This window comes from Octopus sinensis, linkage group LG2 (genome assembly GCF_006345805.1).
Source record: "Octopus sinensis linkage group LG2, ASM634580v1, whole genome shotgun sequence".
Lineage (NCBI taxonomy): Eukaryota > Metazoa > Mollusca > Cephalopoda > Octopoda > Octopodidae > Octopus > Octopus sinensis.
Window position 1 is genome coordinate 53,117,123 of NC_042998.1, and position 26,104 is coordinate 53,143,226.

At 33.1% G+C, this 26,104-nt stretch overlaps 1 long non-coding RNA gene across 1 annotated transcript in view; it reads right to left on the minus strand.

Moving 5' to 3' along the window:
- The window catches only part of LOC115232518, a 293,191-nt gene that overhangs the window by 149,157 nt on the left and 117,930 nt on the right, over window positions 1-26,104 (minus strand). The window contains exon 2 of the long non-coding RNA XR_003883638.2: window positions 2,784-2,891. This is a non-coding gene — a long non-coding RNA (uncharacterized LOC115232518). The remainder of the gene's footprint in view (window positions 1-2,783; window positions 2,892-26,104) is intronic.

Below are 26,104 nucleotides of genomic sequence, written 5' to 3' on the forward strand. Positions count from 1 at the left end.
AACTTGCTTCACTCATTAGACTGTGACCATGCCAAACCACCTTCAAGTATTTAGTCAAGCAAATTGACCCCAGTACCAATTACTTTTTTCAGCCTGGTACTTATTCTATTGGTCGCTTTTGCTGAACAGCAAAGTTATAGGGACATATACAAACCAATACCAGTTGTTAGGCAGGCAGTAGTGGACAAAAAACACATGCACACACTCATAGATTCATATATTCTTATATATATATATATATATATTATATATATATATATATATATAGGACATGAGAGGTATTGGTGTCAAGAAGAGTAAGTGTTATGGACAGACTATAGTTAAGCTCCAGGTTCGATAGTGATATGAATGAGGAGTCCAATGTAGGTCGTGTATTAGCATGTGTATATATATAAAAATTAACAGAATGAAATTAAAAATCCAAGGCTGTGAATAGTTTTCAGAACATTTATAAAGAGAATGAATGTCTTTCAGCTGTTTCCGGGATATTTTATATATCCCTTCATCAGAGACGATGCAGGAAAATGTTTAAGTGATAGTTATTATAATGAAAATATAAAATACAGAGTGAAGTGGAGGAATGAAAATAGACGTGATTTACATAAGGATTCACATATTTGCAGTTCCATTATTTAAGCAGAATGGTGTATGTATATAAGTTTCCTCATTTCTGTTTTCATTCCTCCACTTTACTCTGTATTTCATATCTTCTCTATAATGACTATTACTTAAACATTTTCCTGCACTGTCTCAGATGAAAGGATATATAAAATATCCCGGAAACAGCAGTGAGACCTCTTTATAAATGTTCTAAAAACTATTTACAGCCTTGGATTTTTTAATCTCATTCTGTTAATTTATATATATATATATATATATATATATAATCTTTTGTGGAGAGTGGCGATTTGATGTCTATATCTAGCATGTTGACTGTCAACTTTTTCGTGTTCAGTCCTTAATTGGTATATATATATATATATATATATAATATATTATAATGCAAGAAAATATACTAGTCCCCTAATATTTTATATTCAATATTTCATCTATTCAATAAGACAATCAATACTTCATTTCATTTTACTATATATATATATTATTTATACTATATATTTTATATTAATATTATAAAGAATATAAACATAGAAACATAGAAACATAGAAAACAGACAGAGTTGGAATTTCTTTGAATGATATATATCCCGCTATACACAATCATACAAAACCCTTTTACACACACACACATATATATATATATATATATATATATATATATATATATATATGATGGGTTTCTTTCAGTTCCCATTGGCCAGATCCACTCACAGGGCTTTAGTGAACCTGGTGCTATAGCTGAAGACACTCCCTCAAAGCACCATGCAGTGGAATTGAACCTGGAACCAAGTGGTTAGGAAGCAAACTTCTTAGACACCAAATGTTGCAACCAATATTGTTATGTTTTGGAGGAGTTATAAGATTAGAAACTTTACACAACCAAACTGGTTGTTGTTTTTCTATATTCTATCTCTTTACACCAAATTTTTTACAATACCACTCTGTGGTCTTTTCAATAGTAAAAGCTTTCAAATAATTTGTGTTTAGAAATCTCTACTCATTGAAAGGGCCACAGAAAAACAGCATAGTGGAAAGTGTTGGGAGCAAAGAACAGCTGGTGAGCCTGTTTACGGGTTTTAATTACATGACTCTTCTGAAATATAACAATGATTGAGAATTCTCCTAATCAAACCCTTGCTAAGCTGTACAATGAGATGCAACAGGAAAACTAATTTCATTGTTGTAGCTGATTTGTTGCTGACAGCAGACCTTTGAAGAGATTTCATAAACATGTTTACAAAGTTGCTATGCAATGAAGAATGAAAAAAAAGCTAACACCCATGACATGTGCCCCTCTCTCAAGAGAGAGAAATAGAGGATACAGAAGTGGCATTGTCTTGATTGCAAGATTGTGAATGAAGGAAATAAATGAAAATATTTATAAGGAGGAAAATCTCCTCCAATTCCAGAAACCATGATACAATTTTACTGGTGTAACCTGAACAATGTAGCAAAGATTTTTTTTTTTATTGGGATTAGCTTTTCAGTGATGGAAGAAGATGTTTTTACCCTTTAGCATCTAAACTGGCCATATCTGGCACTGATATTCTACAGGCTTTATGTTCAAAGTAGCCAGACTAGACCTCTCACACCTCCTTTACATTGAGATTTTGATAATGTGATTGTCTATTTTCGAAATGACAAACAAATCTATGAGATATTGCATGATTAATTTAAAACATTGTTTATAAATATGCATTACATTTGACACAGTAATCTCAATGTTAAAGGGTTAAATTTGACAGAGTAAACTGAATGCTAAAGAGTTTAATTTGACAGAGCTTAATTTGACAGAGTTTAATTTTGACAGCGTAACCTGAATGCTAAAGGGTCAAATATGTAAGTGAGATCTGAATAGGGTTGAAAATATTTGACTGATGTTGCAGACATTGTCGATTATATTCCTCATCAATAGTGATGATACCACAAAGACTACCATTAGTTCATCGATCAACAAAACTACACCTTCTTTTACCAACAACACAACTACCCTTCCTGCTATTACTACCACTTCATAATGGTGTAGTTGGTGCTGGGAGGTTTCAATATTTCTAGATATAAGTTTTAAGGCCTGAAATATCAAAGATGATGTATAAAGCGAAACAACAACAACAACAAAAATACAAAATCCCCCAGTGTCTATCAGAAGTAAGTGCAGTACTTACCTAATGGTATTAGATCACATCAGTTGAAGGAGGAAGGAGAATATATGAAACATATTGGTATGTGAATCTTGTCATCAATTTAAAAAACATCCAATGATGAATGCAGTCCTACAAAAATAAAAATAAACAAATATAAGATAAGATTTCAAAAATGTTACCTAGACTAGACTACCAATAAAACAAATAAAAAATATTTTTGCTGCAGTGTTTAAAAGCAATTTTGTTCCTCCATGTTGATAAGAACAAGGAAGGAAATATATACAATTACATATACAATTATACACACACACACACACACACACACATATATATGATGATAATATATACATATATATATACATGTACATATATATATACATGTACATATATATATATACATGTACATATATATATATTCATGTACATATATATATACATGTACATATATATATATACATGTACATATATATATATATATACATGTACATATATATATATATATATATATATGTATTTTGCATTTCCTTACCAAGTCTTACTTGCATAATTGATACTTAATATTGATATTAATGCCAGTAAAGATCTGGGGACTTATTGATGATGACGATGGTGATAATGATGATGATGACGATGGTGGTAGTGGAGGTGGTGAGGGATACTCCCCTAATTTAATGTCATCACCCTGCTGATGAGGAAACAGATAAGAATGAATTAAAGGATGAGAATAGTTGAAAAAGGTAAAAAAACAAACAAACTCAAAAGCTATGATAACAATAATAGTCATAATGATTGCTATGATGATGATAATGAGAATGATGATGTCCATATAGAGAAGCATGGAGAGAAGATGATTTTTATATTTTCAGTGTAATAATGATGATTTCATTATGTTTGATTCATTAATATTTTAACTGCAACAATACAATGTCAAAGTGTTAGTTCTAGAAAGAGATGAAAAGAAAGAGAGAGAGAGAGAGGGGGGAACAGAGAGAGAATGAGAGAGAGAGAAAGAAGGAAATAAAATAGCAGAGAGAGATAAATAAAGGGGTTAGAGGGAAAGATTAATTTGTCAATGGCAAATAAATTGATAAATAGAATATAATGATTTAAGTGGGGTTACAAAATCAATAGCTTGAACTGTGAGCTAATATGCTTTGGAAGTTAAAGCGAGAAGGGAAATTCACCAATCAATGAGGAATAATAAGAGCAAATAATTAGAAACCATTTCTTTACAAAATAACAGAAATAATATTATAGATAATAATGTTGATTATTATATAACATTCTACTTGTCTTTTAATTAACTTTTGAATATCAGAGGCATGTTAGATGTATTTTGGCAGTGGTTTTAAAACAGTTGCTATACATTAGTGTAATTTTCATAGATTATTTAGTATTTGTGTGCTGGGTATGATTTTAAACTGCCTCTGGCTGTGAGACCCTGGTTCAGGAATTCCATGGTTTTGAGAAGTGTGGAACCACTCCTTAGCTACTATTGTTTCCAGGCCTACACTGACTGAGAGTAGTAACATTTGTCTGAGTCCATTCATCAGCAGGGATGGCATTAACTCATATCTGAGTAGCTAATCTGTAATGAGTGATTGAACCTCTTCATCCTGACGAGTGTGCAGGGTGCTGGTGCCTGAGGTGGCTATTCAGGAAAAGGGTGGTATAGAAGTGCTGGGAGCATTTTTCATAGGGGAAAGTTGGCCATGTGAATATTTCTTAGGAAGTATTCAGATGGCAGCAATACTTAGAACAACTCATGTGTTGAAGAAAGTGTTGCACCTCTAAGCTGCGAGATGGAGCTGGGATGTGACACAGACAAATCAGTAAAGTAAATAGAAAGAATGATAATAATGTATTGCAGAGATATGATATTGAAGACATGTGCAAAAAAGTGAAATAGCTTATTGAATACTTCCGTTCTTTAAATTCTCTTATTATTGAATAGTTTCCTTCTTTTTCTTTTAGTATAAACTTAAATAATCAAGGGATTGAAAGGTTGGATTTTACATGCTGGTCTTGTGAAGCAAAAGGGTTAAGGCAAAAAAAGGGAGGTAAGCATGACTATCCAATTTTCAACTCTTTGTTTGGAATGTTTATGTTTGTGTTGACAGAAATGGAAAAATAATGTGAGAATTTAAGAAACACTGTATTTGGTAAAGAAACTATTTTAAGTTTTTATGTATGTCTTTATTCCCTAAAATACATCTTTATTACTTTTGTAAGCAAATACACTTATATCTTGCATGCTTTGTTATTTTGTGATAGTGTGATAAGAAAAAAAAAGTAAATGGTATATGTTTCTCAATAAAACCCATTTTCAAGCTGTAAATAAATTTTTTCAAGACCATTTTACTTCTTATTTTTACCCTAAAATAGCAATTCTGATGTAGCATAATAAAAACAGCAAATACAGTTCTCAAATAAACTACCTTAACCCAATCACATTTAGATTTCTCTGTCACATATAGAGCTTATTTAGTCACATTTCTTTGAATTAATCAGGCATTATCTTGTATCACCAAGATTTTGATGATACGACTGTTTATTTTTAGAATGACATTGTAGGATAGGTGTGAGAGGCTAGATTTAGCTGTTTTCAATATATAACAGGTTGAATATTTGGGCTGGATATGGCTAGTTTAAATGCTAAAAAGTTAAAGCTACAATTTTTTTTTTTATAATTATTCTGATAAAGCAAAATGCAAAAAAGTAAACGTTAAACATTTCTCAAATGAACTCTTTTTCAAAACTGTAAATAAATATCTTTTAAGGCTGATTTTCATATTTTATCCTTAACCCTATAGCATTTCATATTGAGCAATATTGAGCCTGAATACTTTACCTGTTTTATGTTCAAACCAACTAGATCCAACCTGTCACACCTACCTTACAATGTCATTCTAAAACTAAACTATTACATCATAGAAATTTCAAAGCTATGAGATATTATGTGATTAATTCAAAACCCTGTAAATAAATAAGCATTAGATTTGATAGAGTATTATAACATTCAGTAGCCTGAGTGTTTGGTCTTTCAAGCATTGGTTTTTATATTGTAGATTATTTAATGAATGCCTTATCAAACAAGTTCTGTTGTGTCTGGGGAGAGTCATTTTCTTTTTGTGCCTTATAATCTAACACACTCACTGGTAAAATTTCCACTTATTTCTTATTTTTATTTTCCTGAAATAAGAAATAAGTGGAATTTTTACCAGTGAATGTGTTAAATTATAAGGCACAAAATGAAAATGACTCTCCCCAGATACAACAGAATATGCTTCAACACACGAACTCACATAAAGAATCTTGCAAACCAAATCCAAAAACGAAATTATCAAACAAGATTTATTATAAATATGTTAAACTGACAAATTCTGAAGTAAAGTCTTCAAGATTTTTCATGCCATACTCTATTATAGAGTCAATTATTATAATATAAAGTTATTTAAATAATTGATCTTGTTGACGTTCCACCAACCCTGACCAAAAAAAAAAAACATTATCAAAAGCATTCCAACTGAGATCACAGACACTTCACATCACATTAACCAATGCATCGGCATCCTTTTTTGAGACAGTACATTGTGATGTCAGTAATATTTGGTCGCTATTTCTAGTCAGTTGAATAACTATGTATATGCTCCCTCAATGACTTGTTATTTTTATAGTTAAATCTGAATGTCTCCGGTACAAATCCCAGTTATTACCACACAGCTAATGCAATATTTTTTATTAATTATTTTCTTGTAAATGAGATAATAAATTAGAGTAGTTGCATTATTAAATTTTTAAGATGCTATTATTATCTTGTTTTTAACATTTGTCTAATGACATCGATATATTTCAGTCTGATACCTGTTGAAAATGATATGACAAAAATCATTTAAAAATTTATGCATTCCTCATTTCCTTTTTTTCTCTTTATTCATTCCTCCTTTGTGACAAGACTACATCAAGTAATATTAACTTCAAAGAGCTTAACTAACTATAATTGCTTTCCCATGCAAAAGATACTTAAAGCTACAAAATTAGCTTGTTAAAATTGAAATATGCATTAAAATAGCATAAAATTACTATCCTCTGGTGACATCGTGGTATTAAAGAATATGAGAGATTGGGAATGGTATGAAACAGAAAAGCCAATAACTTCTGCTTGAAATGGACATTTAACAGGGGATTACATTTTACTGATAGTAAACTAACTTAACCGTTATAGTCACTTTGGGACAATGTGACATATTTATAAGTGGTTGCTTTATGATTTTTATAATTTATTTTAGTTTGATGTTATTATCTTGGGGTTACTAATTCAAAGGAAAGCTCTCCTACATTATTTTCATCTGCCTGAATGCATACAGCTAAATGTCTGTAGTTACTATTTTATGCATGTATTTTTATTTACTACATATCTACTTCAATGGTTAATCTATAAGAGATATAATTAATGATATGTATTTGCTTTTGTATGTGTTCATACGTATTTGCACAAATGTGAAATACATTGCTTGAAACTGCTAGAAAAACGTGTATAAATGAGTATTTATTCAAATATTCTAATACTCTAATGTTTGCTTCAATTCAATCATTGTAAATAGATATTAGACAATAACAACAGTTATTAGTGGTGCTGTCTATATATATATATACAGAAAGTTTGGGAAATATCAAATATATATAATAACATTGTCACAAATGTTATCATAATAAAGGAATCATATAAATATACATCAATTTTTGAATAGAGATAAATAAAAATAATAGTAAAATATACAAAGATTAATATTGTTAATTGTATATTCATGTGAGACAGCATTAATATTTGTTTCATGATTTTTATCAGCTATTAACTTTTCCATGTATAATCAAAACAGTGAGTTTGTGTTTATTTCTCCAACATCCAAAATAACCACAGTAGTGGGAAAAGTGGTAATTAGAAAAACATAGTAGGAGTTAGATAACATTTTTCTCTGGTCATCAGAACATTGGGCAGAATTTCTTTGCAGTATTTGTTCTGACTGTCTAAGCTCTGAATATTGCCAAGATCAATATTGTCCTTCATGCTTTTGGGGGTTCATCCCAAAATAACTTAGCCAGGGCAAGAGGTTGGTGGGACTGTTAGAAGGTCATGTGAAATACCTTGCAGTATCTACATTGGTTCTCTGTATCTTGATGACAATGCCTGCAGTAACAATGGCAACAAGCTGTTGTAGCTTTTCAGAAAAGACTTTGCATAAGACAACATTAGTGGTATGGAAAGAGAGGAGTTCTTTATGACCACCTGTTTGCATTCCACAAAAATACTTTGCTCAAGCCAGTACATATAGGTGCATATACAAGGTCAATCCATATATATACTTGTTTTATTTATATTTCCTGAGCGCCATACTAATACAATTGTTCGTTTGTTTTCCACCTGCCTTCGTCTTTTGTCTATTTTCATAAAGCTTCCCGTTATATATATATATATATATATATATAAATATATCAGGGCATCCAGCTATAGAAACTCTGCCAGATCAGATTGGAGCCTGGTGCAGCCATCTGGGTCGCCAGTCCTCACTCAAATCGTCCAACCCATGCTAGCATGGAAAGCAGGCGTTAAACGATGATGATGAGGATGATGATGTATATATGTATATATATGGTGCCATATATAAAGCACCTGTGCTGGTGTTACATCAAAAACGCCCATGCTGGTGCTGTATCTCCTCTGTAGTAAGACAGCTATCCTTGTCCTTCTATCATATTCCAGCCTCTCACCCGGCACTCAGCCATTTCTCTTAGTTCCACCTGCTTTCTTAGCTGAAAGGTCCTTGTCATGCAATCTACTTGGCAATGCCATGGCTACTGGTGTCACATAAACTGCACCCATGGTGATGCCTCATAATAAGCACCCATTTGGTGTCACATAAAAAGCACATACGCTGGTGCTATGTCAAATGCACCTGTGGTGATGCCACATAAAAATCACCCATGCTGGTGTCATATAAAAAGCACCCAGTACACTCTGAAAAGGGCATGCATCCAGCTGTAGAGACCATGCCAAAACAGACAACTGGACTCTGATGCAGCTCCCCAGCTTGCCAGATCCTGTCAAACCATCCAGCCCTTGCCAGCATGGAGAACAGACATTAGATGATTATGACGATGACATATCAGTGTGTGTGTGATGGTATGTAGCCTAATGGACAAGGTGTTAAACACACATGATCATTAGATTGTAGTTTCAATACCCCAACTGGTGGGGGGATTGTGTTCTGGAGCAAAACACTTCATTTCATGTTGCTCCAGTCCATTCAGCTGTAAACTGGTAACCCTGTGACAGAATGGCATAATCAGCAGGATGGCATCATTCAAAAGTCATTAAATGCAAAGAAGCACATAGTGACCAATGGTGTATAACAACATCTGATAGGATAGTTGATACAGTGCTATCTATCTATCTATTTATATCTGTCTATCTATCTAGATATAGATAGATAGATAGATAGACAGATATATATATATATATATTATATATATATATATAGATAGATAGATAGATAGATAGATAGATAGATAGATAGATAGATAGATAGATAGATAGATAGAAGATAGATAGATAGATAGATAGATAGATATATAGATAGATAGATAGATAGATAGATAGATAGATAGATAGATAGATAGATAGATAGATAGATAGATAGATAGATAGATAGATAGATAGATAGATAGATAGATAGATAGATAGTCAGATAGATAGACAGACAGACAGATGGATATATAAACAGATAAAAAGACAGATAGACAGACAGACAAATGAATAGCTAGACAGATAGACAGACAGATAGATAGACAAAGAGACAGACAGATAGATAAATAAATAGACAGAATGATAAACAGATAGATAGATAGAAGATAGATAGATAGATAGATAGATAGATAGATAGATAGATAGATAGACAGACAGACAGATAGATAGACAGACAGACAGATAGATATATAAACAGATAAAAAGACAGATAGACAGACAGACAAATGAATAGCTAGACAGATAGACAGACAGATAGATAGACAAAGAGACAGACAGATAGATAAATAAATAGACAGAATGATAAACAGATAGACAGATAAACACACACACGCACAGAGTGATCATAAGCAAAAGTACAACATTCACCATTGGTTGCTGGCACTTTAGTAACTAGTTTACTGCATTATAGGAAAATTGGTAATAGGATTGAGTAATAACAGGAAAAAGATTAAACAATTATTTAATTGTAAATAGTCACTGAATGGTAAAGGTTAGTTTATTATTTCTAAAGTTTTAAAATATATGAAGTGAAACTCTTTGGCTGAGTTGCTGTTTAATTTTGAAATGGTGAAATGACTTTTCTATGATAAAAGTAAAGAAAAAATATTTTATCCAATATAGAAAGGAAATGTTTCTGAGTGTTTAATATTTATCTAATAAATGTACATTTGTTCAATCAATTGTGTATGCAATAAGAGAAATTCTAGAACTAAATATCTGCTGGTGCTAATAGAATGTATTTATAAATTCAATTTACATAGTGCTAGACTGTATTTTACTCGAAGTAGGTTCCTATATAGAAATTAAATACTGAATGAAATAGAGTACCAAAAAAAAACAAAAACAAGTTTATTGAAAAGGATTACAATGCTACTCTGTTTTGTTTGCTCATTTTGAAGGAATATTTGCTATACCTCCATCAATATTAATATTAAACAAAGATAAGGCAGCAAGCTGGATGAACTGTTTGCATGCTTATAAGATGCTTAGTGGCATTTCATCCATCTTTACATTCTGAGTTCAAATTCCAACAAGTCTAACTGCCTTTCATCCTCAACAAGTACCAGTTGAGTATTAGAGTCAAAGTAATAGACTTGCCACTCCTCCAAAATTATTGGCCTCACACCAAAAATTAGAAATCATCATCGTCATCATCATTTAACATCCGCTTTCCATGCTGGCATGGGTTGAATAGTTTGACATGGAGCTGGCCTGTTGGGAGCAATCCAGATTCCAATTGTCTGTTGTGGCATGGTTTCTATGGCTGGATGCCCTTCCTACTGCCTACCACTTAAGAGAGTGTACTGGGTGCTTTCTATGTGCCACTGGCATGGGTACATTTATGCAGCACAGACATGGGTATGTTTATGAAGCACTGGCATAGGTGCTGTTTAGGTGGCACTATCATCTGAAAGGATAAGCTTGTATGTGTGAAAGACAGCGATTTTACTTATGCATCTAATCAAGTATAGCAAATTGTCACATCACCCAGGCACTTGTCATTTCCTCAGTGAAGCCCAGTGTCCACATCTTTAACCCTTTCATTGCTGTATTTCTGTTGAGATGCTCTGTGTTTCTTTCAATTACTTTAAATATAACGAAGAACTTAGTAAAATAATTTGGTTATCATTCAGCTAGTGTTAGGAGCATAAATTGTGACTAAGGTTTGGTGGAAGATTTTAATTCAAAACTTATGAAAACAAGACATTTGTACTCAGAGTCAGAGCCGGTTTCAGCCAGGTTGGTAATGAAAGGGTTAAAGACAGTGAGCTGGCAGAATCATAAGCACAACAAGCAAAGTGCTTAGCAGCATTTCATCCAGCCTTATGTTCTCAGTTCAAATTCAGCCAAGGTCAACTTTGGCTTTCATCTTTTCAGGGTCGATAAAATAAATACTTGTGTGCACTAGGGTTGATCTCATCAACTTTCACCTTCCCCTGGACTTATTGGCTTTGTGCCAAAATTTGAAACTAATATTACACTTTTAAGGCTCTAGCATGTATCAATGCTACAGAGTACATATGATTAGGAAGCTGGACACATATAACATGATACATACATAAACATAAGTCCCGACTAATTTATATACATAGTGGTGGGCAAACAAATATATCGATACATGCACACATAATTATTCTGAGTTCATTTCTGTACATACATAAATACACACAAGAATTCACCAGTACATAATTACTTTCAACAGGTCATACACAAACATACACATTTAAGCTTTCTCAAAATTTCATACTCACTGACATATGCATACAAATATAAACAAATATATTTTCTGATTAGCAATCATTTAGTAATTTGAGAAGTAGTTTGTCTAAAGTTCACTATTTTTACCTCTGCCTTGAAGACAAAAAAGTGAAATAAAATAAAATTCAATACAGAACAATTTCATTGAATGAATTAGTGTATAAGTGGAGGAATGATTCATCCTGTACTTTGTTGACCTCCCCTTTCACATCTGTACTCTACGGACAAAGAAACTGAAATGTACCTGAGATTTGAAATAGTAAAAAAATAGAAGTGGCTATAAATATGATTCACTCTAATCATGTTTCCACTCCACATCTATGAATTTAAAACATTAAAGAACTGGTGTCAAATACACTAAAATTGCCTTTATTTATACTGACAATTATTTATTGGAATTTTATGCTGCAAAGAAAGAAAATATAGGAACCAATAGTCTTTGCAAATAAACGTTGCAGCTTAATTGGGAAATGAAACCAAATCAATACTAGGTCTACCTAGAGCATATAGCTGCAGCCAACTCAACTATAGCATTAGTCACAATAGTAATAACATATATTAGTTACATTAAGTAAAAATACAGATCCTACATTTCTAGGAGGATGAGAAGGTGGATGATGACAAGGAGAGAAAGAGCAAAGAGGAGGGATGAGGAAGAGGAGGAGGAAATAAGGTTTTTGCAATAGTAATGTCTTTCTAAGAAGCAAACAAAAAACATTCACAGCAAATAAGGAAAAATAGCTTCAAATATGAACGTAATTTGTCATGAACTTGGCTCACTGAAATGTTTCCGCTTGACTCACTGTAATGTTAACTTTTTATATTCTGAGTTCAATTTTGCCTTTCATTCCTCCAGGGTTGATACAAATAAAGTACTATATAGGTGTAAATGGTATTAGTTAACTATTTCCCCACAAACTTCAGGTCTTGTGTTATTATTAGACATAATTATAAGGTGGTGAGTGGCCAGAATTGCTAGAGGATTGAAACATTCCTTTGCAATATTTGTTTTAAGTCTTTACAATTTGAGTTCAAATCCTGCCAAGGTTAATTTTGCCTTTATCTTTTCAGAGTCAAGAAAATAAAATAAAACACCCATCAAGTACTGGGTTGATTGTACTGACAAACCCCTCCCTCAAAATTTGTGTCGAAATTAGAAACAATTATCATTATTTGCTAATAATATTAATAATAATAAAGATTTTAAATTTCAACAGGGACCACATATTTATATTGGTAATTTGGATAGTACAGAGAATTCTGATTACACATTTAACAAAAATTTTTTAAATGGTTAAGTTAATTTTTGAAAATTCAAGTTTGAGATCTGAATTACAAGACAGCTCTAAAAATTTTTTCTTAAACATTCAATAAAAACTACACCACAAGTTCTGTTCCAACAGAGAATATTATTTGTTCCCAATCTAATTTAAAATGTCTAGAAAATATTTTCATAACCATTTTGTCATACATACCAAATGCTAGATTATGAATGGTTTAATCAAATTAAGGCAAATTATTTTCACAAACAAAAATCATTAGTGCATGAGAACATTTTAAATTTGAAGTGTCTAAGTATAATTTTCCACAGCATGTGTCCATAGATTTATTTTATTTATGAACACATCTGTGTTTAACTTCCAAATTGAAAACTTTTTTGTTCTCTCTTTGCAGAGACACATTAAATTCATGAAACTCTCTACATATGTCTGACAAATAGTAAAATTTGTAAAGCCAATTCTGGCTGTAAAAATAAAATAATTTGGCAAGGTTGAAGTTCTTTTCTGACATTATTTGGTTTAGTCTACTAGACATCTGGAACCTCATACCTTTGATCAATTAAGATCTAACACCCTGGTATAGATTTGCTAAGAGAGTTATTTGCTGTTCAATGCATAACTTCTTATAAAATTAGTAATTTTAATTGCATCCTACATTTAGTGCACCTCAACTTTAAAAAATTTTCTATAGACATTAACACCTTTTGATAAATTCTTTTAGGTACTAATACCATTCGATAAATTATGCAATGGCTGCATGTAGAAGGGTCACTGCTTGTAGATTTACCTGTAACTTGAAATCCTACATTTTCTGATACCATTTACATCATCATCATCGTTTAACGTCCACTTTCCATGCTAGCAAGGGTTGGACGATTCGACTGAGGTCTGGTGAACCAGATGGCTGCACCAGACACCAATCTGATCTGGCAGAGTTTCTACAGCTGGATGCCCTTCTTAATACCAATCACTTTGAGAGTGTAGTGGATGCTTTTACGTGCCACCAGCACGAGGGCCAGTCAGGCGGTACTGGCAACAGCCATGCTCAAATGGTGCTTTTTATGTGCCACCCACACAGGAGCCAGTCCAGCGGCACTGGCAACAACCTCGCTCGAATGTTTTTTTCACGTGCCTCCAGCATAAGTGTTAGTAAGGCGACAATGCTTCTACTTGCTACAAACAACACATGTATGTCATTGACTGTGCAAGATTTTTTTATAGCTTTTGTAATTAAGAATGAAACATCATATTTTCGAATTTCCAGAGATTTCAGCAATGTTTCAATAAAATGGGAAAATTTGCCTTGTATAGGAAACATGTCTAGTATCAAAATGTATTTTTTAATTTAACAAGCTTCATACTTTCATTCAACAAATATATACTACATATTAAAAAGAATAGACAGACAGTGATATTCATGCCTAAGAGCAAAAACAAATCCAGACTATGAAAAAAGATTCATTGTATTTCCTCTTTAGTGTGTGTGTGTGTGTGTGTCAGTGTGTCTGTGCGTGTGTATGATTTTTCAGTTTCTTCAGCTTAACATATTTTCCACTTCATGTCACTGCTTGCAAATTTTACAACTATTTACAACAGAACTGTTATCTGCTGTGTTTTTGTTTTCTTTTTTGAAGGGGAGGAAGGGATAAATTTAACCATTATTCTACAGGGTAAGAATTCTCAATTCTATGTAATAAAAATTAGCTACTATTTTATAAATAACAATAAAAAAAATTTTTTTAAACAATATTTGATGCTTGTTAGTCATAATTAATTTAAACTTATTAGTGTTTACATTGTATGATAAATTTTTTAAAAAGCCCTGTTTATATATTCATAGAATTAATTTTATACGATATAGAATTACTCTGGAAAATAAAAAAAAATTGCATCACTGTTTATTGATTTTTACGAGTAAATTACACACTTGTCATAATTAAATTACCTCAACAAGTACCTGCTACTGTGACACAGTTCATTGCCGATAAATAATATATTTCCAGATTGAGAATTGAAAATTATCACTGTAAACATACTCTATTTACAATGCAAAGTCCTGTTGTTGTTGTTGTTTACTCTGCCCACTTCATTGCCTGTGTCTTGGTGTGCTTTGGTCAATTGGTGATCTCTTGACTCTATTTGAGTTTCTATTGCATAATATAATTTGTACCTTTACACACATACATACACACATACACAGATGATGCATTGGAGCAACTGTAGCCTATTGAACTGAATATAGTAAATATTTCCTGCAGACCAATAATGAGATAAAATGCAATGTTGATGATGACTGGCAGGATTTAAACTCAATCGTTAATCAATGAAACTAATTAATGGTCAATGTTTAACTATCTGTACCACCCTTATAGATCTAATAATACTATCACAGTAAACCGTCTCAAAATAATTCTTTCTACTATAAGCACAAAGTCTGAAATTTTTGGGGAAGGGACAGTCAATTACATCAGCCCCAATGCTCAACTGGTACTTATTTCCCTGTCCCACCCCCAAAAAGCTGAAAGGCAAAGTTAACACTGGCTGAATTTGAACTTGGGGTGTTCGAAAGATGATTGAAATGCAGCTAAGCAGACATGGTTGTGTAGTAAGAAACTTGCTTTCCAACCACATGGCTCTGGGTTCAGTCCCACTGTGTGACACCTCAGGAAAGTGTCTTCTATAGTAGCCTTGGATTTGGTTAACAGAAACTGAAAGAAGCTTGTCAGATATATATATATATATATATGTCTTTGTTCCCCCATCATTGCTTGACAACTGGTGTTGATGTGTTTAAATACCCGTAACTTAGTAGTGGTTCAGCAGAAAGACACCAGTAGAATAAGCACTAGGCTTTAAAAAAGAAATAAGTATTGGGGTCAATGCAATTGACTAAAGCCCTTCAAGCACCAGCATAGCTTGTGGGGGTGAAGGTGGTAGGGCATCTGCCCTGGACAGCACTTTTAAAGGGGCACCATTTTTGAGTCCACTGTAGGCAATGTGTTTTTTGTGGGGTCCTGGAATGGCAAACAGAAGAGCTACCCCAGGTAGCATACACTCTAGCTATGCTAGTGCCTTAAGGCAGTGCTCCAGCATAGCTGCAATCAAATGATTGAAACAAGTAAAAGAATAAAGAAAAACAATAAAAGCATATTGTTTGGTATCTTAACAAAAGTTATAACCTAAGGGTCTTGTTCAGCTGGGCACCTAGTACCAATAAAGTAACCATGGACAGAAGCAGGTTGCTCATGTAGGGTTTACAGAAACTGATGGTACCAACAGTTGTCTTCAAGAACATGTCTTCAAGAACAGACATGTAGAATCAATCTACTAACATATACAGTTTTGTCTTGACCATGTGGTAATATTCTATTTTATGCTTGGGTTCATAGAGCTGGTATCTTATTACCAGTAAGATATTTTCAATGAAATGCTATTAAATTATTCATACAGCTCAATTCATTGTGATTCTTTAATTCTAGTTTCTAATCTAAATACATGTACTCTTCTGTCTGAGACTTAAAAATAAATTTATATGAAACAATAAGGACACATCAAAATAGTCTCAAGGCTTTCTAGAAAGAGCAGCTAAATCACTTTCAAATTACACCCTACTGTCTTAAAACAATGCTAAGTTCATATTGGATAATGTAATTCTAGATACTTCAATTTGGGAAAAAAATTAAAAAGAAAAAGACAGGATGGCTATGGTTGGAATGCCTTTGACAAAAGAACTGAAACTAAACAACAACAACACAAATTCTTATTTCTTAAGATTTCTAGCTATTATATTGATTTTTATCATTTTCTGATAAACAATCCTAGATCACAGTCAATATAGGTTAATTTCTTTAAAATTAAAAATAAATAAATAAAATAAAAATGAACAAAGCGTAAAGTAATATAACAGCTGGTTAAAACCTAGCAATTCTAGTGTTGGCAAGAAAATTTTATTTTTATTTATTTATTTATTTCCTTTTTATTTTATCTATTTTTTTTTGAGAAAAGTTATCAAAAATATTTTTTTAAATTCTACATATCAAACAATACTTTAGGAAATTGGTTCTTGTAAGAGGCAGCTTTCAGTGTAATAAAGTCATGTAGATGTTAAAAATATTAAATGTCTGTATAAGACATGAAATTTCATCGCGCACCAGTGATTTTAGTTATAAGAAAACAAAAATAAATAAATTCAAACAAAAGCAATAGATAGTAAACCAGTCACTTGGAATCAGCAGATTCACTGAGTTTGCTGTGATATTCCAGTAATTTCTATTTCCTTTCACAGAACAGAGAAACAGACTCCTAAAGTTAGTGTTGTTGTTGCTGTAGCCATCGTTTTCAATACTTCCTAACATTTGAAATTTGTTGAACTGTGGCTGGAAAATAATTGAAATGGTTGTAACCATCTGCTTCTTTTGAATATTCATTAATGGAATCAGGAAAATGTCTGAAGAAATATCATTTGCTTGTTAGATTTTCTTTTTCATCTGAACTCAAGTTCCTCATTATAGTCTATCATTATTATAGATGAAATACTTATAAAACTTTATCTTCATTATAGTTTCAATGCCTACTTTTCTATGATTTCCATAAGTTGGACAGGTCTGCAGTATAACTATGAACATTCTTAATATTATTTAATATCACCTGTGACACCCACATCTTCCTTGATCTTTCTACTATCAGGTACCTCCCACTATCAGAATAGAGAATTTCTTCATTAAATAGGTTACAACCATTCACATTAAATTTCCATACCAATACTATGGACATGTTATTAGAATGTTGCAGGAAAGATTCACAAGATGTATTCTTCAAGCCAAGCCAACTGGTAGGAGACCTAGGAGTAGACCAAGAACAAGAAGGGTGGATAATTTCCACAGTTTCAGTTGGTCATGCTTGGGAACCCAACCAGAAAGTCTAGTGACAGCTGTTTCTGATAGGACCCAATGGAGAAGGTGCCTGAGAACTCTACTTCCATGATGCTCCCAGAAACAGTGAATTGAGAAGATGGATGGAACACTAATGGTACAGGTGTACTTATGCTTTCATTTCTAATTCAGAACCAAAATGTTAAAGAAGTTAATATAAAACTAAGTAAAGAACAAAATTCAAAGAAATTGGTGATGTATGCGTTAGCAACAATTAGTCAATAAATGAAACCGTAGAGTCAAATAAGTTCAGTTATTGTGAGAGGTGAATAATCTAACATTTCAGGCCTTCAGCTGAGATGGAGAGGATGGGTGTGGGGTGTGGGTGGGAGCGTCAGTCATTTGTGATTAAAGTGACAACACTTTATCTTTCTCAGGGCAAGAGTCTGGAACATTAGAATGCTCACTGCTCATGGCAACTGAACTTATTGACCTCTGTTATGAACTCCCCTATATCAATATAAGTTATATAAATCAAGAGGAAATCAATAAGTCATATAAGTTATAGAAAACTTTTACAAAATCCAGAAATATCAAAGAACTGAAGAAAATTTAATACCAAATAACACAAATAGGCACAGGCATGGCTGTGTGGTAAGAAGTTTGCTTCCCAACCACATGGTTCTGGGTTCAGTCCCACTGTGTGGCGGCACCTTTAGCAAGTGTCTTCTACTATAGTCTTGGGCCAATCAAAGCCTTGTGAGTGGATTTGGTAGATGGAAACTGAAAGAAGCCCATCATGTATATGTGTGTGTCTGTGTGTGTGCCTTTGTTTGTTCCCTATCGTCACCTGACAACCAGTGTTGGTGTGTTTACATCCCATAAATTAATGGTTCAGCAAAGAGACCAATAGAATAAGTACTACGCTTAAAAAAAGTTCTGGGATCAATTTATTCGACCAAAGTCCATCAACGTAGTGTTCCAGTATGGCCACAGTCAAATGACTGAAACAAATAAAAGAATAAACGATAAATATATACTTCAGGTTTTCATCTGAATGGTGAAGCTCTTATTTATTAAGTGGACATACCTCTAATTTAACTACAAATAATAAAAACAAACCAAAAAGACCAAAGCATTTGGCTCAAAAATAAAAGCCTAAATATTTATTAAGAAAATGCTCAGATCTGTCTTGTTTGTTATATGAATCAACAACAAATTCTCTATATTGTCATTTTATCTGATATATTGGCAGTGAAATATCCTGTGTATCTCACAATATTATTAATACGAGCTGGCCCTGTGCCAGAAAAAATGATGGCTAATTGAGGTATTTTATATATAAATAAGGTACAAAACCAAGTTTTTAGTTTCATAATTCTCATATTACCGAATTTACAATATATCTTTCAACTGCAGTCGTTTTATATTCTTGATACACTCAGGCAATAATTATTTTCTCTTATGAGTTTGTATATGTATATGTTTGTGTAGGTGTGTGTGATTGTAATAATTATTTTTAACAAAACTGATAGAATATGGATGGTAAATCAAATTAATACACTTGTCAATGCTATCTAGTGGTTGTCTTTTGAGATGTGACATCCATCATCGTTTGTTACTGAAAGAATGCTGGTTCACACATACATTCACATACTTCTCTTGTACACACATACACATACTCACAGAGTTGAAACACAGTTTGATTTTTCTTTTCAGCGTCGAATGTTCACCATCTCACTTCCATTGCACACACACACACAAATATTCACATACCTCCCTTTTACAGACACACACATATACTCACACAGAGTTGAAATACTGTTTGATTGTTTTTGTTTTCACTATAGAATTTCCATCATCCCACTACCAAGTTTGCCATCACTCCTTCCTTCCTTCCTTTCTCATTCATATGTTGTGACAGAGAAAAATACAAGAGTATTGTTATAATAGATAAAAAAAAACAGTGAAGAAAACATTAAATAAATAAAAAAAAAACATGATGGCCATGGCTGAAATATCTTTGATCAAAGTCCTGCATACTTAGTGCTAACCAGGTTCTAATGAACAATAACAAAAAAATGATTATCCTAAGATTTACCTTAAAAAATGTGAAACAAACTTCAAGTAGATCAGATAATTCATTGCAGGTTTACAGACCAGGATATCAAGCATAATGGCCTTGTTTAGAAAGTGCTAGATGATATGAAGAATATCTGAACTTACAACTTCTCTAGTCAACTCAAGATGAGAATCTATAACTCTTTAGCATTCAGATTACTCTGTCAAATGACCATACCAGTGCAATCGTCTCTCTTGCACACCACATCTGACACCTTTTCTGCCCAACTTTTCTCTCAAGATGCTTACACATTGCACAACCAGTGGAGCAATTGGGCCTCATCAAGAAATGAATTTCTCAAGACAAGCTTCTTCACTTAAATGTATATTTTGTATATATGTTTGACAATTTTTGAGGTATTTGTTTCACAAGGGATCATCATCATCATCATCATCGTCGTTTAGCGTCCGTTTTCCATGCTAGCATGGGTTGGACGGTTCTACTGGGGTCTGTGAAGTCAGAAGGCTTCATCAGGCCCAGTCAAATCTGGCAGTATTTCTACGGCTGGATGCCCTTCCTAACGCCAACCACTCCGTGAGTGTAGTGGGTGCTTTTTACGTGCCACCCGCACAGATGCCAGACAGAGCTGGCAAACGGCCACGAACGGATGGTGCTTTTTATACATTATATAGATATTATCACCATCATTTATTGTCTACTTTATCATGTTTGCATGGCTGAGATGGAATTTGTTGTAGTAGATTTTTTAGTTAGACGCCCTTCCTGCTGCCAGCTCCCACCTTTATCCAGCAAGGTAATATTTTCCCCACAACTTGACATGACTTTCAAGAAAGACTGGAAACAATGACAGTGATGTTCATTTACACCCTCATTATTCCAAGTTTTAATTGTCATGTATAGTGTTTTGATTGATTCTGTAATAAGAACCAGACTGACAAAATGCTGATGTTCCATTCAACATCATGTCATGAAATATTTGGTTGTCTGACAGAAAAAAATAAACAGAAAAAAGAAGCCACTGACACACTCATGTCCTCAGCTATTGATCCTATTTTTAATTCTTTCATTCACAATGCTTTGGTTCTTGACCTTATATGTAGCCTAGTTTAACACACTACCAGCTCGACTTTGGTTACCTTTAACAGCATCCACTTTATAGATTTGAAGGTAATTTGGCTGCTATTTCTATGAGGTCTCAAGCAGATGGATAACACCCTCTTTTCTTCTTTTCAGTCTTGGAAGCCATTATAACGGTCATAGGACTTCTCTTTAAGGATCACTATCTCTTGAAGATCTTTAAAAGGGTTATAGAAACTTTCCTTCCTCCTCTGAAGACATAAAAATGGTATGAACATACTCTCAAATCATTTATCAATGCCTTGTTTTTCTATTTTACAAGCCTGTAAAACACAGAACCTTATCACAGATTCTTTCAACATATTGCAATATATTGCCAGATGTTATGTGTTCTTTGCTAAAAATCTTCCTTTACAAAGTGGTATGGTATTTGTGTTTATATTTTCATCTATCATTAATAATCCTTTCTCTGTAAATAAACAGATGTCAAAGGTTATAATTTTTAGCATCATATTTCATTATTGATTTATTTTGTTATCATTTTATCTTTTATTGATCAAGTTTCACTATAAACATTAAAAACATCGATCAAACAAATGTCAAATAGTTTTCAAAAGAGATCTTTCTGCTTGTCCCTCAACTCAACATCAAGTATAAACGGCTTTGAAAGAAAATACTAAAATACATTATTCAAAAGTAAGTTTCTATTCTGAAATTTTCACATCACCCTTTCAGCTGTTACTGTCTTCAACATCTCAGCAGGCTCCAGATAAAATTTTTAAAAGTTCAACACTTTATGAAGTCACATTTAACACTTTAGCATATAAAACGGCCACATCCAACCCAAATATCTTATTTGTTTCACGATTGAATAAGCCAATTCTGACATCTCACAACTACCCTACAAAATCATTCTAAAAATATACAATCACTTCATTGAAATTTTGAAAGATGCAAGGTGGTACAGGATTAATTCAAAGCAATGTGAATAAATAAGTATTAATATATTCAGAATAATCTGAATATCAAAGGGTTAAAAAGAATCAAATTTAAATTGGAGAGCTAAGCAGAACTTATAGATATAATATTACATAAATTGTTTTCCTGAAAGCAGTCATGGATATGTATCTATCTAGTGCAGATATGGCTGCATGGTTCAGTAGTTTCCATTACAACCACATGCAAACATCGGGTAGATCTCTTCTACATTGACTCCAAGCTAACCAATACCTTGGGAGAGAATTTCGAAGACAGAAACTGTAGAAAGGCCATTGTATGTGTGTGTGTGTGTGTGTGTGTGTGTGTGTGTGTGTGTGTGTGTGTATATGTGTGTGTGTAGATAGATAAATAGATAGATAGATAGATAAGTTTCTTTATTGGCCACACAGGGCTGCACACAGATGGGACAAGTTACAAGGTAGAGCTTTTCTTTTGGGGAAGAAAAAAAAAAGGTGGCGTAGGTTTTTGATCAAAAGGGATCGTAAAAGGGAAAAAAGAAAAAAAGAAGAAAAAAAGGAAAAGAGATAGATAGATAGATAGATAGATAGATAGATAGATAGATAGATAGATAGATGACTAAGCACTTAAATGCAAAACAAGGTGGAAGAAATAATACTCAACTACCGAAGGTAGATTAATATGCTTTTATTAAGCTGAAAATAATATTCACAAGCTGTTATTTAGTGATTCATATTACCATTTGTTGATTAGTTGTAACTGTCAATGAATGGTAACATGAAACTCTGAGTAAAGATTTTCTAAAGATTTTCTCAGCTTTAATAAAAATATAAATATATATACTAGCTTAAAAGTTCGCACGGAGTGCAGACTTTTAAGCTAGCTCCTGTGGAGGGCTAATTGGGCCAGAAACCCAAAACTAAAGAAAGCAATGATAATAAAGCATTTATTGGTACCCTACCAATATGGTATTGCTTTAAATTCAGTTTAAATGAAAAATTTGTTAGTTAACAAGTTTTTGGAGTTCCTTTAAAATTTGAACTTTCAACTGTTAGCATATAACAAATCTTCATCTAGATCTGTTCTCAATGCTGGATGTTCAAGAACCAAATGAAGGGCACATTTTCAATCCTAGGATCATCATGATTCCAAAATGGTATAATATGTCTGTGTAGAACAAATGTAGACCAAGATACAAAATTCCTGGATGGACAGAGGGACAGACAGAATTTCACGTTTATCATTATATATATATATATATATATATATATATAAATAAAGATGCATTACATGTATCGTTTATCTTTGATCTTTTACTTGTTTCAGTGATTTGACTGTGGCCATGCTGGGGCACTGACTTGAAGAATTTTAGTTGAACAAATCAGCTGCACTACTTATTTTCATTTTTATGTTTTTGATCCTGGTACTTTTTCTATTGGTCTCTTTTGTTAACCTGCTAAGTTACACAGATGGAAAAAAAAGACATTGTCAAGAGGTGAGGAGGGGGACAAATACAGATAGAAAAACCCAAATAGATATATGACAGGTTTCTTTTATTTTCCATCAACCAAATCCACTCACAAAACTCTGGTTAACCTAAGACTAGTAGAAGACACTTGCCCTAGGTGGCATGTAGTGGGACTGAATCCAACACTGTATGGTTGGGGAGCAAACATCTTACCATAGAGCAATGCATTACCAACTATCTTTATCTTTATTTTTTGCTTGCTACAGTCATTGGACTATGGCCATACTGGGTTTTAGTCAAACAAATCGACCCCAGTTCTTTTTCTTTTTTTAAAATCAGTTGCTTTTGTCAAACTGCTAAGAGGCAGGCATGTAAACAAACTAACACCACTTGTCAAATGATGGGGAGTTACAAGCATACACACACATATGTGCATCAATACACAAACAATAGGTTTCTTTCAGTTTCTGTCTACCAAATCCGCTCAGAAGGTTTTGGTTGGAAAGAGGCTATAGTAGAAGCCACTTGCCCTTGGTGCAACACAACAGAACTGAATCCAAAACTATGTGGTTGGGAAGTAAGCTTCTTACCATACACACACCGTATAAGTTAAGAAAAATTGAAATTTAGTTCAACAGAAATAACTACCCATTGATCTAACCAATATGTCTTGTTATTTGTAAATTAATTTGCAAAAATAATCTGTCATCTTGTGTCAATTTATTTTTTCCATTTTTTTTTAATTAAAATGATTTTTTCAAAATTTATAATTACATTTCTTTTAATAAATGTAATTAACTTTGTTTAAGTCAGCATCATCAACATCAAAGAAATAGCTGTTAGTCGACGATTATCAGATATGTTTTCAACCGACATGTCGGACAAGCAGAAACAGACATTAGAAACCATCACACAGGACTATATTAGTGATACAAAGTTTTAACACTAATTTCAAAAGTAATTTTCATTTTATTCATTTATTTATTCACTTATTTTATCATCTTGCTTTCTAGCCAAGATGATCCTTCATAGGCATTCCTTTTAAATTTAGTGACAGGGAAGGAGAGAGGAATGTATCCTCAAATTGGAAGCCTTGCCTAAAAGCTTGCAAAACAATGGACTTTACAAAAGGCACCCAAGGTGTCAGGTGGTGATGCCAAACTAAGCAGTAGATGCTAAGTCTACCAATTAATAATGGTTTCTGATTTTGGTGCAAGGCCAGTCATTTTTGGGGAGGGGTAAATTGATTACATCAAACCCGTTGATCAGCTGGTCCTTATTTTATCAACTCTGATGAAAGGCGAAGTTGACCTCTGTGGAATCTGAACTCAGAATGCAAAGACAGATGAAATGCCACTAAGCATTTTGCCTGTTGCAGTGATGATCCTGCCATCTCACCACCCTAGCCTGCCAATTAATAATAGTTCATGTAATGAATAAAGGCAAAGAACCCCTTTGGTCATGAATGACCATGAGATTGCACTTAAAAATTTCCACTCCAAGGCACAAATCTGAGCAAGGTTGTTTATGGAAGACCAGCAGTCACCCATGCATACCAGCCTCCTCTCTTGATGCCACTGAGAAAGGCAAAGGCCAATGCAGCTTGGCACCAGTGACATCACAATTCATTCCTTGGTGCAACTTGAAATAGTGTCTTGCTCAAGAACACAACACTGCCTGGTTCAGGAATCAAACTTGCTACTTCATGAGTGTGAGCCTGTTGCTCTAACAATGGAACCATGCACCTTCACATGTAAGCTCATGTAAACTATTGTTATTATAATCATACATATCATCAGTGTTATCTTCCTCATAACTCATTATTATCACAATTGAGATAGTGAGCTGGCAGAAATGTTAAAGCAGCAGAAAAAAATACTTCATACTTCTATATTCAAAGACTTCAAATTCTGAGTTCAAATCCCACCAAAGTTTACTTTGCCTTTTGTAAGGCAGTGAGCTCAAAGAATTGTTAGCAGATTGCACAAAATGCTGCTAAGCATTTTGTCCATCTGTGCATTCTGAGTTCAAATGCCCCTGAGGTTAACTTTGCCCTTCATCATTTCAAGGTTGATAGAATAAGTATGAGTCAGGTACCGGGGGAGTGAGATGTAATTGACTAGACCCACCCCTCAAAAATTTTGCGCCTTGTGCATATAGCAGAAAAAATTATAATCAGAATTGCTTTATTACCATGGCATGACAAACAAGCATGTAGTGTCTTTCATACTAAATTGCATAACATTACAAAGAACTTTTATTCAACACTATAAATTAGGTTGATTTCATAAAGCATCAATGAAGTTCAACACTATAGAATAATTAAATCTTTAATGTTTGACATAAACCTGTAAAAATGCAACACACAGTGTGCAAATTCAATACAGCAGAGTGTGAAATTGATTTAAATTGTGTAAAATACCATTTTAAAGAGCAGATATTCAATGTTTATTGCATGTAGAATCCATGCTAACATGCATAAAGGCAACACTAAGGTGCAAAATTGCAATCTAATGTGTATACAGGTTTTTTAATGGAATAA